We start from the raw sequence: 15,566 nt of genomic DNA, 5'->3' as shown, positions 1-15,566 counted from the left end.
AAGTGGAGTGCTTTCTTGCATAAGGACAGTCATAATAAGGTCTGTCTTCAGTGTGGATGCTAATGGGTGAGAATATTTGAGCTTTGACAAAAGCTTCTCTCAAGCTGCATTAAGAAGGTGTTTCTTAGGTGTGAACAGTCTGACGTTTGCTGACATCCCTACACACACAGAAGACTTTCTTACACCAGTCACATGCAAAGGACCTCGCTCTGATGTGAATGTTTTGCTCTATGATAAGGTTCGAATTTTTGCAGGCTTTCCCCACAATTGTTGCATTTATTAGGTTTCTCTCCTTTAAAAACAATTTATTGATTTTAGAGAGAGAGAAGAAAGGGAGAGGGAGAGAGACAGAAACATCAATCTGTTCCTGTAGGTGCCCTGACTAGGGATTGAACCCCCAAACTCTGCATATTGGGATGCTCTAACCAGCTGAGCTATCTGGCCAGGGCATCAGGTTTCTCTTCAATGTGGTTTCTCGGATGTACAGTAAGATTTGATGTCTGGAAGAACGTTTCTCTACAATGAATCCATGTGTGAGGTTTCTCCCCAGTGTGCGTCTTCGGTGTGTAATTAGACATGATTTTTTTTTTTTTCCAGAGACAGAGAAAGAGTCAGAGAGAGGGATAGACAGGGACAGACAAACAGAAACGAACAGAGATGAGAAGCATCAATCATCAGTTTTTCATTGCAACACCTTAGTTGTTCATTGATTGCTTTCTCATATGTGCCTTGACCGTGGGGCTACAGCAGTCCGAGTAACCCCTTCCTCGAGCCAGTGACCTTGGGTCCAAGCTGGTGAGCTTTGCTCAAACCAGATCAGCCCACGCTCAGGCTGGCAACCTCAGGGTCTCAAACCTGGATCATCCGCATCCCAGTCTGACGCTCTGTCCACTGCACCACCACCTGGTCAGGCTAGACTTGATTTTTAAAAAGAATTTATTGGTTGATTTTAGAGGAAGGGAGACAGACAGAAAATAAAATCTCTTTCTCTATGAGCCTGGACCAGGGATCAAACCAGCCACCTCTGCATATCTGGACAATACTCTAACCAACTGACCCATCCGGCCAGGGCTAGACTTGATTTCTGACAGGTTTTCCCAGAGTTGTTGTATTGATGAGGTTTCTCTCCAGTGTGGAACCTTTGATGTTTGGTGACATCTGTGCTAAAACAAAAGGTTTTCTCAAACCTCAGGAGTGAGCTTTCTCTCATTTGTTTCTTATGTTGGGAAAGGCATGAGCAATTCCTGAAGGCTTTTCCACACTCAGAACATTTGTATGGTTTATCTCTGGGATGAAATCTCTGATGTATGATGAGGTAAGGGTTCTGCCTTAAGAGTTTTCCACAGTCACTGCATTGAAATGGCTTCTCCCCAGGGTGGATTTTCCAATGCTGAGTGAGGGTGGGGCTCCCAGTGAACACATTCCCACACTCATTACACACAGAGGCTTCTCTCCAGTATGTTTTTCTCGTGTGTAGTACAAGGTGGCAGTTCTGATTGGCAGGTTTTCCCATAGTCAATACATACATAGGATTGGCTGAGCAACCCAACTTACATTTCTTACAAGATCGTTCTTCTTGTAGACTGCTGACATTTCTGTAACTTCCTCATGATTACAGGCTTTTTCTCCACTGAGGGTTTTTCTAGGAATGACTATTGTTCTGCTACAGCATAACCTGCAGGATGGGATACTTTTTCTTTCTCTCTTATGGGAATTTTTCTGCTTTGTTTCTTAACAGCTCATAGATTTATAAGACTCAGCAAATCTTCTGTTCATATCTGCAGCTTCAAAATCACCGCACTACGAAATACTCAGCTCAGTCTTTGTTGTCCACTTTAGGTCTAAGACAATAAATAGAAAGGGCAAATGTCATTCATCTCTGTGGCCAAGAAAAGAAACATTCTACAAAATGTCTAGAATGATCTACACTAGTGGTATTCATCTGGCCCCAGTCTGCAGGCTGGTGGTTGAAAACCACTGGTCTACATGACTCTCAGGTAAATGAGCTGGCACCTGGGTTTTGGAGGCAGGTGGAGCTTCGGTGGGAATTCTAGGTCCACCACTTTATTGCTTGGAGGCCTTGAGCCCGTTTCTTCATGTGTAAAATAGGATTAAAAAAAATAGGGATATGGTCCATTTTATGTGTATTTTATAATTTTAAAAATATTTGAAATGTAAAAATATATTGGTTCTGGTATTACTTGAAATATAACAATTGGAGTCAAAATTGGTTTATTCATCTAGATCCGCGATGGTGAACCTTTTTATAAAAACTGCCTACTTTTGCAGTGCTGGTCAACCTGGTCCATCCCACCCAATCTTGGATGTTCCAGCTTTCATGGTGAGTGGTAGCAGGGCAACCAAACAGTGCCACGATTGGCCCACCATGAAAGCTGGAATGCCCACTGGTGGGCAGAGGGACCAGGTTGACCAGCACTGCAAAAGTGGATGGTTTTTATAAAAAGGTTCACCATCACAGAACTAGAATCTTATTTATGAATCATATACTTAAACTATATAGTTTAAATCTTTGTAGATAGGCCAGATGGAGTGAATTTAAGCCATTATATAGAATTGAGGAGACAGCTGTTTGAATTCTTTCCCATCATCTCAAGACAGATCAGACCCTTCTGTCTCTAGTAGCCACCAATCTCCACAGTGTACCAGTTTCCCCCATTTGTTACATGATTTTACTGAAGGTCCCTAACAGAATTGAACACTAGTTGATGACAGAAGTCACTGGGTCAGTAATGCCTCATTATTGCCATTCCCTCCTCCCTTTTCTATTCCTTCTCCCTCAGTCCTGCTTCTTCAAGTCACTTTCCTAAATAAATTATCTGCCTCCAAGTCCTTGTCCCAGGCCCTGTTGAGGGGAAATCCAATCATGACAGTTGGTACTGGAAATGGCTCTAGAAATCGAGCTCTCAGGCTCAGATTCTGGAACAGGTCATTCACTGGTCAGATGGTAAAAAAAAAAAAAAAAAAAAAAAAAAAAGGATGCTGGTAATCGGTGCAGTGAAGATCCCCCCTGGCCTGCTACAGCGGGGCAGTGAGCAAGACTCTCACTAGTATGGCAAGAGATGAAGCATGGGTAGCAGAGGAAGCGTTAGCTCGTGCAGTAGTTCTCTAACTTGAACATTATTTGGATAGTGGCAATTAGAAGAATTGCAGTTTTTCTCTCTCTCCAGCTTTGGAGAGTGAACATGATAGGCTTAGGTCAGCCAACTATCAATTCAGGGCATGTTGTGAAAGCGAGAGGTCCTCCCATGGCAACAGTTAAAGAGATCCTCATCTTCTGCAGTGAGAGCAGACCGGCTTGAAAATCCGGCACAGGATTGAATTGAAAGGGTGGCAGAACTGCGAAGGTAGATAAGCGCAAGCTCTTGCCAAATCATTCATGGCTAGGCCCTGGGCCCTGGTTGAGTACGGGTAGGATCCTGATATATGAGACATTTGGGTATTTGTGCTTGAGTACCTCAAACCCTAAATTCTCTTGAGCCCTCTGGTGTAACAAAAGCATCTTCCTCCCCATTGCTGTAGGAGAGCAGCTTCTTTTTGTCTGAAGACCATGCAAAGATCTCACCTGAGGCAGGTACCTCTCAAGATAATGCCTGTCATCTTCAAAATCTGTCCCCACCTCCCTCAATATGTACAGAGCAATGCTGGGATCAGGTGTCAGTTTAGCCAAGTGGAGAAGCAGTCACTGATACAAGAACAAATGGCTTGTTCATTGGGAATGTTACAGAATGTGGGTAAAATCGCCTGCAAGAACCAAGAGAACATGCGTGAGGGTGGATCTTGGGGTAGTTGGTAGACTTGGTGGTGGTGGCAGTGTGTGCTGAAGGTGAAGCTAGCACAGGAAGGGAATATTAACCTAGGGGCTTTCTCCCATGAGTCAGATTTCAATGTCCTAGCAAAGACCTCCAGATGCCGCCTGTGATAGGCAGAATCAAGACCCCCAAAGATGTCTCGATTCTAACTGCTCAAACATGTGGCTAAAGTTGCAGATAGAATTAAGGATGTTAATGAGCTGAGCTCAAGATGGAGAGATTATCTTTTAGATAAATTTTTTAAAATCATTTTTTAATTACAGTTGACATACATTATTATATTAGTTTCAGGTGTACACCCTGGTTATTAGACATTGCATCACTTAGTGATCATCCTGAAAAATTTCACACCCATCTGATACCACAGTTACTACATAGAATATTATTGACTATATTCCCTATGCTGTATTTTACATCCCTATGACTAGTCTGTAACAACAAATTTGTACTTCTTTTTTTTATTTTATTTTATTTATTTATTCATTTTATAGGAGAGAGAGAGAGAGAGAGAGAGAGAGAGAGAGGGAGAAGGGGGGAGGAGCAGGAAGCATCAACTCCCATATGTGCCTTGACCAGGCAAGCCCAGGTTTTTTTTGTTGGTTTTGTTTTGTTTTGTTTTGTTTTGTTGTTTTTTTTTCTGAAGCTGGAAACGGGGACAGTCAGACAGACTCCCGCATGCGCCCAACTGGGATCCACCTGGCACGCCCACCAAGGGCGATGCTCTGCCCACCAGGGAGCGATGCTCTGCCCCTCCGGGGTGTTGCTCTGCAGCGACCAGAGCCACTCCAGCGCCTGGGGCAGAGGCCAAGGAGCCATGCCCAGCGCCTGGGCCATCTTCTCTCCAATGGAGCCCTGGCTGCGAGAGGGGAAGAGAGAGACAGAGAGAAAGGAGGGGGCGGGGTGGAGAAGCAAATGGGCGCTTCTCCTATGTGCCCTGGCCAGGAATCGAACCCGGGTCCCCCGCACGCCAGGCCGACGCTCTACCACTGAGCCAACCGGCCAGGGCCACGCCCAGGGTTTTGACCAGCGACCTCAGCATTCCAGGTCGACGCTTTATCCACTGCACCACCACAGGTCAGGCTTCCATCCTTCCCACCAACATTCTCCCATCTGGAAACCATCAAAGTGTTCTCTGTGAAAAAAATTCTGTGTCTATGAGTTTGTTTCTGTTCTTCTTGTTTGTTTTTTGGATTCAATGGTTGATAGATATGTATCTATTACATTTTAGTGTTCATACTTTATATATATTTTCTTCTTCTTCAAGAAGACCCTGTAACATTTCATATAATACTGGTTTGGTGGTGATGAACTCTTTAGTTTTTCTTGTCTGGGAAGCTCTTTATCTGTCCTTCAATTCTGTATGTGTGTGTGTGTGTGTGTGTGTGTGTGTGTGTGTGTTTCATAGAGACAGAGAGAAGGATAGACAGGGACAGACAGACAGAAAAGGAGATAAATAAGAAGCATCAATTCTTTGTTGGGACTCCAAAGTTGTTCATTGATTGCTTTTTCATATGTGCCTTGACCAGCAGTGTGTGTGTGTGTGTGTGTGTGTGTGTGTGTGTATGTGTGTGTGTGTGTCTACAGCAGAATGAGTGACCCCTTGCTCAAGCCAGTGACCTTGGGCTCAAACTAGCAACCTTTGGGCTCAAGCCAGCAACCATGGGTTAATGTCTGTGATCCCACACTCAAGCCAGTGGCCTTGGGGTTTTGAACCTGGGTCCTCTGCATCCCAGTTCAATGCTCTAGCTACTGCACCACTGCCTAGTCAAGCTGTCCTTCTGTTTTAAGTGATAGCTTTGCTTGGTAGAGTAATCTTGGTTGTAGGTCCTTGGTTTTCATCACTTTGAATATTTCTTGCCAATCCTTTCTGGTCTGACAAGTTTCTGTTAAGAAATCAGCTGAAAATAATGTTTTTTGTTTTTTTTTAAATTTGAGAGTACCTTTTTAAAGCTGGGGACAGTGAAAAAAGAAGGGCTTGGGATGGAAGAAGCAACAGAAGAGATCCTAGGTGGGGCAGCTTCGGCTCCCTGAGAAGTCAGAGAAAAGGGGACCTTGGAGACAGGTTCAGGGGGTTAGCTTGGGACAAGCTGCTGCTGTGGCTCTTTCTCCCCTGGTTCCAGGTGTCGTGGAATCCTTTAGAGTTTAGGGGATGCACACCTAGAGGAAGAAGAGGAAGGGATGGGCATACTCCCAGGACAGTGAGTGCACCTCAGCCGACTGTCTTATGGGTGCTCCCTTGTCGGTAACTAACTACTTTTCTCTTGCTGCTTTTAGGATTCTTTGTCTTTAACCTTTTTCATTTTAATTATGAGGTATCTTGGTGTGGGTCTCTTTGGGTTCATCTTGATTGGAACTCCCTGCACTACCTGGACTCGTATGTCTTTCCTTCACCAAGTTAGGGTATTCTTGTCATTTTTTTCAAATAGGTTTTCAATAGTGTGCTGTCTCTCTTCTCCTTCCAGCACCCCCACGATGTGAATGTTAGTATGCTTGAAGTTGTCCCTGAGGCTCCTGATACTATCCTCATTTTTTTTTTTTTTCTGTTCTGATTGGGTATTTTTTGCTTTTTTATATTTCAAATCATTGATTTGATTCTCTGCTTAATTTACTCTACTGTTGGTTCCCTGTAAATTATTCTTCATTTCAGTTGGTGTATCCTTCATTTCTGATTAGTCCTATTTTATGCTGTTGAAGTTCTCACTAAGTTTGTTGAACATCCTTACAACCAATGTGTTTTGTTTTTTTTCTGAAGCTAGAAACAGGGAGAGACAGTCAGACAGACTCCCACATGCGCCCGACCGGGATCCACCCGGCACGCCCACCAGGGGCGATGCTCTGCCCACCAGGGGGCGATGCTCTGCCCATCCTGGGCGTCGCCATGTTGCGACCAGAGCCACTCTAGCGCCTGAGGCAGAGGCCACAGAGCCATGCCCAGTGCCCGGGCCATCTTTGCTCCAATGGAGCCTTGGCTGCGGGAGGGGAAGAGAGAGACAGAGAGGAAGGCGCGGCGGAGGGGTGGAGAAGCAAATGGGCGCTTCTCCTGTATGCCCTGGCCGGGAATCGAACCCGGGTCCTCCGCACGCTAGGCCGATGCTCTACCGCTGAGCCAACCGGCCAGGGCTACAACCAATGTTTTGAACACTGCATCTAGATAGCTTGTCTCCATTTTGTTTAGTTCTCTTTCTGGAGTTTTGTTCTGTTCTGTCATTTGGGACATTTCTTTATCTTATTTTGGCAGTCTCCCTGTGTTTGTTTCTATGTACGAGGTAGAGCTTCTACATCTCCCAGGCTTGGTAGAGTGGCTAATGTAGTCGGTGTTCTGTAGGGTCCAGTGGCACAGCCTCCCCAATCACCCAAACTGGGCACTCAAGGTGCACCCTCACCCCATGTAGGCTGTGTATCTTGTAGTTGAGCCTTGATTGCTGTTGGCATGTCAATGGGAGGAATTTACCCCCTGGCCAATCAGCTGCAATGACTGGCTGTGACCACTGATCACCATGGAGGATCAGTTGTGCAGGGACCCACTTCCTAGAGCAGGAGTTACTTCAGCAGGGCTCTGGTACCTGCTGAGTCAGCCCCTTGAGTGTGTCACTTGTGGAGGTGGTTAAGTGGTGGTGCTTTGATGTGGTCTGAAGTTGTCCACTGGGTGCTCTGGCTCTGGGGTCTCCTGGGAAGTGCAGGTCAAGGTCAGTCGCCTCCTGTGTTCTGCCCAGGGCCACCTTCCATGAGTTACAAAGCTATCTGAAGATGGCTGCTACCTGTGCTGGGTATGGAGGTGCCAGGTAGGACAAGCTGCAAACAATGGCTGGCTGCTGCTAGTGCCGGGCCTGGGGAACTACCAGGGTGGAACCGAGTGAGGCAGATTTATGAAGACTCAGATATGGTGCCTTCCTGCCAGCTGTGTTAGGGGAGGACACATCAAAGGAACAATTACCTCTACCAGTACTTCTGTCTAGGAGATAGTTGCCCCCAGCTCTCTCCTTGATGCTGGACAACTCAGTTCCTCCCTGTATGTCTCTGGTGCCTTTCAAGCTGCTGCATCTGCAATGGAGCTCAGAGGAAGTGAGTCCAAGTTAGTCTGTGCACGGGCCTTTAAGGGGAATGATTGGGACTCCAGCAGCCCTCCATCTCCTTCTGCTTCAATCCCCCTGGTTTTTATAGCCAGAAGTTGTGGGGACTTCTTTTTCCGGCACTGGAACCTTGGGCTGGAGGGCCTGGTGTGGGGGCTGGGACCACTTGCTCAAGGGGAACTCTGCAGCCAAGTTATCCCTCCCCATTTCTATCTGCCACATGTGGGGGTGGGACCAGCCTGTTCTGTGTCTCAGGCCTTCCTACCAGTCTTAATGTGGCTCGCTCTTTAATTCCTTAGTTGTAGGACTTCCATTCAACCAAATTTCAGGCAGTTCTGAATGATTGTTCTGTAGTTTAGTTGTAATTTTGATATGGTTGTGGAAAGAGTTGAGTTCCACATTTACTTATGAAACTTTCTTGACAGGAGTACTTATTTGATAAATTGGATGTTTGTAAATTTAAGGTATACAGTGTGTTAATTTATATATTGTAATATGATCACCATCAAAGCAATATTTACACATTACATTAACTATAGTACAGTATTACTGACTGTATTTATTATTTTGTGCCTTAGCTCTTTATGGCTTATTTACTACACTGGATGGCCCCAAGGTAATCAAAAGGGTCTTCATAAGTGTAAAAGGCAGGCAAAATAGTCTGAGGTAAATGAGACTATGTAAGAGTGGTTAGAGAAAGATGTAATGTTGCTGGCTTGAAGATGGAGGGAGGGGAACTGTGAGTCATAGAATGTGCTCTAGTCTGGAAAAGGCAAGGAATCAGATTCTCCCTAGGAGCTCCACAAAGGGAAAAGTCCTGCTACCAGCTTGATGGTAGCCCAGTGAGACCCATGTTGGAATTCTAAGCTACAAAAAATAAAGTTGTGTTAAGCCACCATGTTTGTGGTTATTTGTTACAACAACAATAGTAAACTAATATAATCCCATTACACTTCTTGGATGGCTCATTAAAACTTGGACAGGAATGATGGCCTATAAGAAATGATGCAGATGCTGGAACTAGTTAACAGAGTATTGAGAAAAGGGTCAGCAGGCTCATGAACATTAAGTGGATTTATTACATGTGACCAGAGAACCCAACAACTGACTTATGTTAATCAGAGGGCCCTAAGAACTGCCTGTTCACTAAGACAATAAGGGGTACCCATGAGGGGAGCACAGGGATTGCTGAGGTGGGTGGTGGCTGTCTCTGTAGGCTAGAGTTAAAAGATTCTGCTATGGAACTGAGTTCCTTGGTGTCAGTGGGGATGACTGATTTCTAGAATAGCTATTATGATAAGCAACAAGGCTGAGATGGCAACTAGGGTGTCTTGACACAGGAATCGATGGCAATGGCTAATAATTTTTGATGTTCTTAGGAAGGATTGAGAGCCAACAGGGTAATGCTTGATTTGCATAAACAGAAAAAAATCAACAGCTAGTGAGAAGGCTATCAGCATTGCAATCAGAAATTTCCAGATCTGAGCCAGTTCTCAGATCCAGATTCATCAACTGAAGGGGGACGATTTTGGTTTCTCTGGGGAAGAACCTTACAATTCCACCATAATCATATACAATAAGTATTTCCTCAGAGTTGTGTGGCTATTTACTAGGGTAGTATACTAGGGGAAGGGAATGTCCAGACCTTTTTTTTTTTTTTTTTTCTTTTCCACAGAGACAGAGTCAGAGAGAGGGATAGACAGGGACAGACAGACAGGAACGAAGAGAGATGAGAAGCATCAATCATCAGTTTTTCGTTGTGCGTTGCGACACCTTAGTTGTTCATTGATTGCTTTCTCATATGTGCCTTGACCGTTGGCCTTCAGCAGACCAAGTAACCCCTTGCTGGAGCCAGCAACCTTGGGCTCAAGCTGGTGAGCTTTGCTCAAACCAGATGAGCCCGCGCTCAAGCTAGTGACCTCGGGGTCTCGAACCTGGGTCCTTCCTCATCCCAGTCCAACGCTCTATCCACTGCGCCACTACCTGGTCAGGCAAGGAATGCCCAGACCTTTGAGGCTACTGGATACAGGGTCTGAGGTGACGGATCTAGAGGGTCTAAAACTCCCACCATTAAAAAAAAGGAAAAAAGAAAATACTCCCATCATTGCTATCCATCTCAGTAGGCCCAGAGATGCACCCTATGGTTCTGTTCCTGACATAACTGGGATGGATATATTCAGCTAGGGGTGGATGTATACCACATTGCTTCCCTAACCTGTAGCATAAGTCCTTATGGTAGAAAGGGCCAAGTGGAACTCATGAAATTCCCTTTCACCTTGCCAAGATAGTAAATCAGAATATTACATCTTGTATAGGATTAGTCCCACCCTCAAAGATTTAAGACTCAATTCTCCTGAAATGATCCTGTAAAAAACAGAAGAATTGTGAGTGATGATGGTTATCTGGCATAAGCTTAATCACAATACTGTACTACCTTTTTTTTTTTTTTTTTTTTTTTTCATTTTTCTGAAGCTGGAAACAAGGAGAGACAGTCAGACAGACTCCCGCATGCGCCCCACCAGGATCCACCCGGCACGCCCACCAGGGGCGGTGCTCTGCCCCCCAGGGGGCGATGCTCTGCCCATCCTGGGCGTCGCCATATTGCGACCAGAGCCACTCTAGCGCCTGAGGCAGAGGCCACAGAGCCATGCCCAGCGCCCGGGCCATCTTTGCTCCAATGGAGCCTTGGCTGCGGGAGGGGAAGAGAGAGACAGTGAGGAAAGCGCGGCGGAGGGGTGGAGAAGCAAATGGGCGCTTCTCCTATGTGCCCTGGCCGGGAATCGAACCCGGGTCCTCCGCACGCTAGGCCGACGCTCTACCGCTGAGCCAACCGGCCAGGGCCAATACTGTACTACCTTTACTGGAACAGATCAACATGGCCTATGGCTCTTGGTATGCAGATAGTGAGCTGGTGAATGCATTTTTCACATACCCATCAATAGAGGATCCCAGGCAGTTAGTTCACAATTAAGTGAGAAGGACAACAGAGTGTGTTCAATTTCTTGACCCACAACCTGTGAATCCTCCTGCTACTTCACACAGGGACCTTGATTTTCTGGATGTTTTGTGGAACATTATTCTAGTGATGACAACATAATAATCAGACCTTATAGAAAGGAAGAAATGAGTGTACTTGGATCTCTCAGTAAAACACACATGTCCCCAAGGATGGAAGATAAATCTTAAAAAATTTCAAGGGCCTTTAATATCAGCCAAGTTTTGTGTTTTTTTTTTCTTATTTAAGTGAGAGGAGGAGAGACAGTAAGAAAGACTCTTGCATGCACCCCAACTAGGATCCACCAGCAACACGTCTGGGCTGATTCTCGAATCAAGCATGCTATTTTTAGTGCCTGAGGCTGATGCTTGGACCAACCAAGCTATCCTCAGCATCCTGGGCAATGCTCAAATCAATTGAGCCACTGGCTGTGGGAGGGGAAGAGAGAGAGAAATAGCTGGTCACTTCTTCTATGTGCTCTGACTGGGAATTGACCCAGGATGTCCATATACTGGGTTGGTGCTCTATCCGGTGAGCCAGCTGGCCAGAGCCATAGTAAAGTTTTTAAGAATCCAAATGTCTGAGGCATGCTGGGAAATCTTAAGGTAAGGAACAATAATTACATCTTGCCTTCATTACTAAGAAAGAGGCAGTGTTTAGTGAGCCTCCTTGGATTTTCAAGGTAACATATACACTTTCAGGTGTGGCCCAGTCATATAGTACAAGTACCATATGACCTGGCAGATTAAGATGGTGTTAGGGGTATCTATGGTAGGTGAGAAATATTGTGCAGACGTCTGGTAAGCCCTAATAGGAGCTTGCCAATAGAATTCTAGAGCAAGGCCATGCTGTCTTCAGTAAATAACTATTCAGTTTGAAAAGCAGCTCTAGTGATACCACTGACCATGAGACATCGAGTGACCATGTAACTGGAGCTGGTGATCATAACTGAGTATGCTGATTCACCAAGTCATTAGATCAGGAGCACAGAACAACCCATCATATGGAGGAAATGTCAAACTGGGATTAGGTATGAGCAGATCCAGAAGAGGTTATGTAAGCAGAAGGCTCACACCCTTGTCACCACCCTTTGTTGAATGGATACCTCCCTCTGCTCATACCTGTGGACTCAGAGAGGCTCCCTTAGACTTGGTGGTGGAAGAAACTGTGGTCTGTTTCACAGAGGGGTCAGCTCAATGTTGGTGTGGATCGAGAAGGCACTGTTGATTCACTCTGTCCTTCCTCAAGAGTGACCAGTGTGAGAAACCCGGTGGGCAGAGCTGCAAGCAGTCTAATTGGCACCAACTTTGTATGGAAGGCGAAGTGGCCTGAGGTAATGATTTCACAGCCTCTTAGCTGTTGCAAACAGCTTGTCTAGACAAAGGGCCTGCAAAGAATAAGGCTGTCTAAAGACTAAATCTGAAGAATTCAGCTTACAGATGGATCTATGGGAAATGAAGTGTGTAGATCAGTGGCGGTCAACCTGGTCCCTTTGCCCACTAGTGGGCGTTCCAGCTTTCATGGTGGCGGTAGCGGAGCAACCAAAGGGCGCCATGATTACATGGATTTAACTATAGTTAAGTTGTTTTATAAAGATTTATTCTGCCAAAAAGCAAAAATCCAACATAAAGTAATTATTATATTCTTTCACTTGCTGTAACTCTGCTTTATAAAATAAAGTTACTTCCCTACTTTATAAATCACCATTACTGTGGAACCGGTAGGCGGTTAGAAAATTTTACTACCAACAGATAAAAAAAGTGCAGGGGTAGGTATGCTGGAACGCCCACTAGTGGGTGGTATGGACCAGGTTGACCACCACTCAAAAGTGGGCAGTTCTTATAAAAAGGTTGACTACTCCTGAAGAAGCTGCATTACATAGAGGTAGCAACAATGTAAGGCAGTACCTGCACACACTAGGCTAGTTCTTCTGTTGCACCATCTTAAATCCCACCTCAGCTCCCTACTCTCTGCAAGAAGCAGATTACGAAGGGACTTTTCTGGTTGAAGTGATCACAGGCACGCAGCGCAAGGAAGAGTTAGCGTTCAGAGTCCAGTTATCGCGTGTTCCGTGCTTGGGCCAGCTGAGGGGTGGGGGTCAGAGCATGAGCCCCATCAGACAGGATGTTCTGAGGCTGTTCCCAGCCCTTTCCGCTTCCTTCACCTCAGGTTTTTGTCAAAATACTGATTTCCTTTCAGTAATAACTTGTGTCCATCTTTACGGGTTGAGAGGACATCGTAGCTAAGATAATGTAATTGCTGTTTATTTTAACTGAACTTTACTCATGATTTTTTTTAGCATTTGTGTCTGTTTATTAGCTTTTTACGTTTACATTTTCAGATCCATCTCTAAAAAACAACTTGATGGAAGGAAGAATTACAGATTTTAGGATATGTTGATAAGTAAAATAACCAGTACTGATATTTGCAGAACATAGAGGATTTATTTTCCAATCATGAACAAGGCGCATAGTTTGCCTAGCTTTCCTTGCCTAGCTTGCCTATGCTGTTTTCAAATCAAGCGTTTTTACTTGATTTTCTAAGACGGTTGTTCTGAGTTGACGAGTAGACATTCGTTTTGCTTCAGACATAGTATTTCCAGAAGCACCCAAAGGTACGTCCACGCTTATATTGCTTCCTCACCCTGGCCCAAAGACGATTCAGTGAAATGTTGGGATCTTGTCCAGAGAAAGCCTGAAACTAAAACCAAACAAACACAAACAGGTGGTTTATCAGTGAATTCAGAGTCCCGCATGAAAAAGGAATGTTAATAAAGACATCGGACTTTTCCTCTTGTTCTCTGGGATTTAATTGCAGTAAGAGCCCGTCGAGTGGGCTGTGAGGGTTCCCGGGTCCTGTGCCCACGCAATGTGCTTATTAGCCCTGCAACTGTGGAGGATTTGCCTACACGTTCATTGACCTGTTTCTACTCAAATAATCTGTTAGAGACAACTTCTAGACATTTGTTATCTTCTGCATAAAACAGATCTGTCTTCAAATTAACTTTTTGGATGGTTTTTTTATTCTAGAATTTTCATGAGCAAATCTTACAAATCCTTGTGTGATTTTAGTCTTTAACCATAACTGTTCTATTGAGAATAACTTCTATTTAGTCACATGTGGAAGCCACACCATCCCTTCCCAGGTGGTTCACCCCAGGTGAGGCCTCAGGTGCTGGGTGCCAGCCATCTCCAGGACTGAGGTTTCCAGAGTCTGTTTTTACAAAAGTATTAATGAGTGCTGTACCGAAAAGACATTTCTGGTCAACGTGTTTGGGAAGTGCTTGGTTAAATAATTGTGTAGTTTGTGATCTCCTGGGCCTTCAGTGTGCTGATGTGCACAGGGAGTCACCAGGACAGGAGAGGGGCTGGCTCGTGGGACTGGTGTGCCCAGAAAACACTAATTTGGAGTTGGGGAAGGAGTAAGATCAAGTACAGATTTTCCTTCAGCATACAAGATGCTCCATGAGCTGTGCCTCATTTCTAACTGTTCCCTATCCCCCACCATTCCCTACCGCAGCCTTCACACCACACCCCAAAACAACTTCCTGTGCCCTCAGCTGCCCATCGTCCTCTCCATGTTCTGAGCTTCTGAGCATATTCTTCCTCCTGGGCATTGCACTGCTGTGCTTCCCAGACCTCAATTTGCAAGTCACCCAGGGCCCTCATAAGCCGCAGATTTGAGTTCCTTGGGTGCTGGAGGGTGGGGTCTGAGAGTCAGCCTTTCTCACCAGGGCAGCTGGTCGGCCAGCCACATGTAGAGGTGAGGAAGGAGAGCACATGTGGATGACAAATGAGAGAGCAGGGACCTTATCTATCTTAACAATGTATCCACAACAGGCACAGGGTGAACATTGCTTCATGTCTCATATGCATCAAAATTTGGAGAGATTAATGCTTTGAAATACCATAACCAGAGTTATTTTAAGGTATAGTGTCTACCAGGGACGCTGTCTAGTTCATGAATTTAGGGTCCTCTATAAAGTCAGGATGTAGAATGTTCACCTTCTTAAACTTAGATCTTTGTGTCCATGTATCAGTGCCCCTCAGAAAGTCCCACTGTATAGACGGTATCAGGAAAATAAGGGGCAGTACAGACATGGGACCCATTCACCTCTCACCAAAGTAGAAGAGGCAGGACTTCAGGCTTAGCAGGCTCTTCTTTCATTTCGCTCGGGTGGAGCAGCTCCAGGAACCCTACAGATCAGATGCTGCCTTATGACTAGATTCCCTGCTTGAAGGGCCTCCGTTATGGTTAATATGTAACCAGGAGAGCTCATGTAAAAGGTACCGAGTTACAGTGCTGGCAGGACATCCAGAAGATCATCACCAAGCTACCAGAACAGTACGAACATTTCAGATTTCAGGCACAATTGATTTTCCCCCCGTAATGACGCCCTCCATAATACACTTGGCTAGTGCATCAAGAATTGTTATCTCTAGTTTAATCTGATCCCAGGGTGGCACACAGGCAGTTTCCAGAGATCAGAAGTGGTGCTAGACACGACACTTTCTTGTCCCTGATCCTGGCATATCATGTTTGCCTGACCTCTACGGCTACAACAATGGACAAAAAGATATTGTAATGACTGCTTGTAAGAGGTGAACAAAACTCAAAAACCAAGATAAGCAAGTGATAGCAGAAAGGAGTGAAGTAGCTGGGTTTCTAGGT

This window comes from Saccopteryx bilineata, chromosome 4 (genome assembly GCF_036850765.1).
Source record: "Saccopteryx bilineata isolate mSacBil1 chromosome 4, mSacBil1_pri_phased_curated, whole genome shotgun sequence".
Taxonomy (NCBI): Eukaryota; Metazoa; Chordata; class Mammalia; order Chiroptera; family Emballonuridae; genus Saccopteryx; species Saccopteryx bilineata.
The sequence above is the reverse complement of the archived record's forward strand: the minus strand, read 5'-3'. Positions refer to the sequence as shown.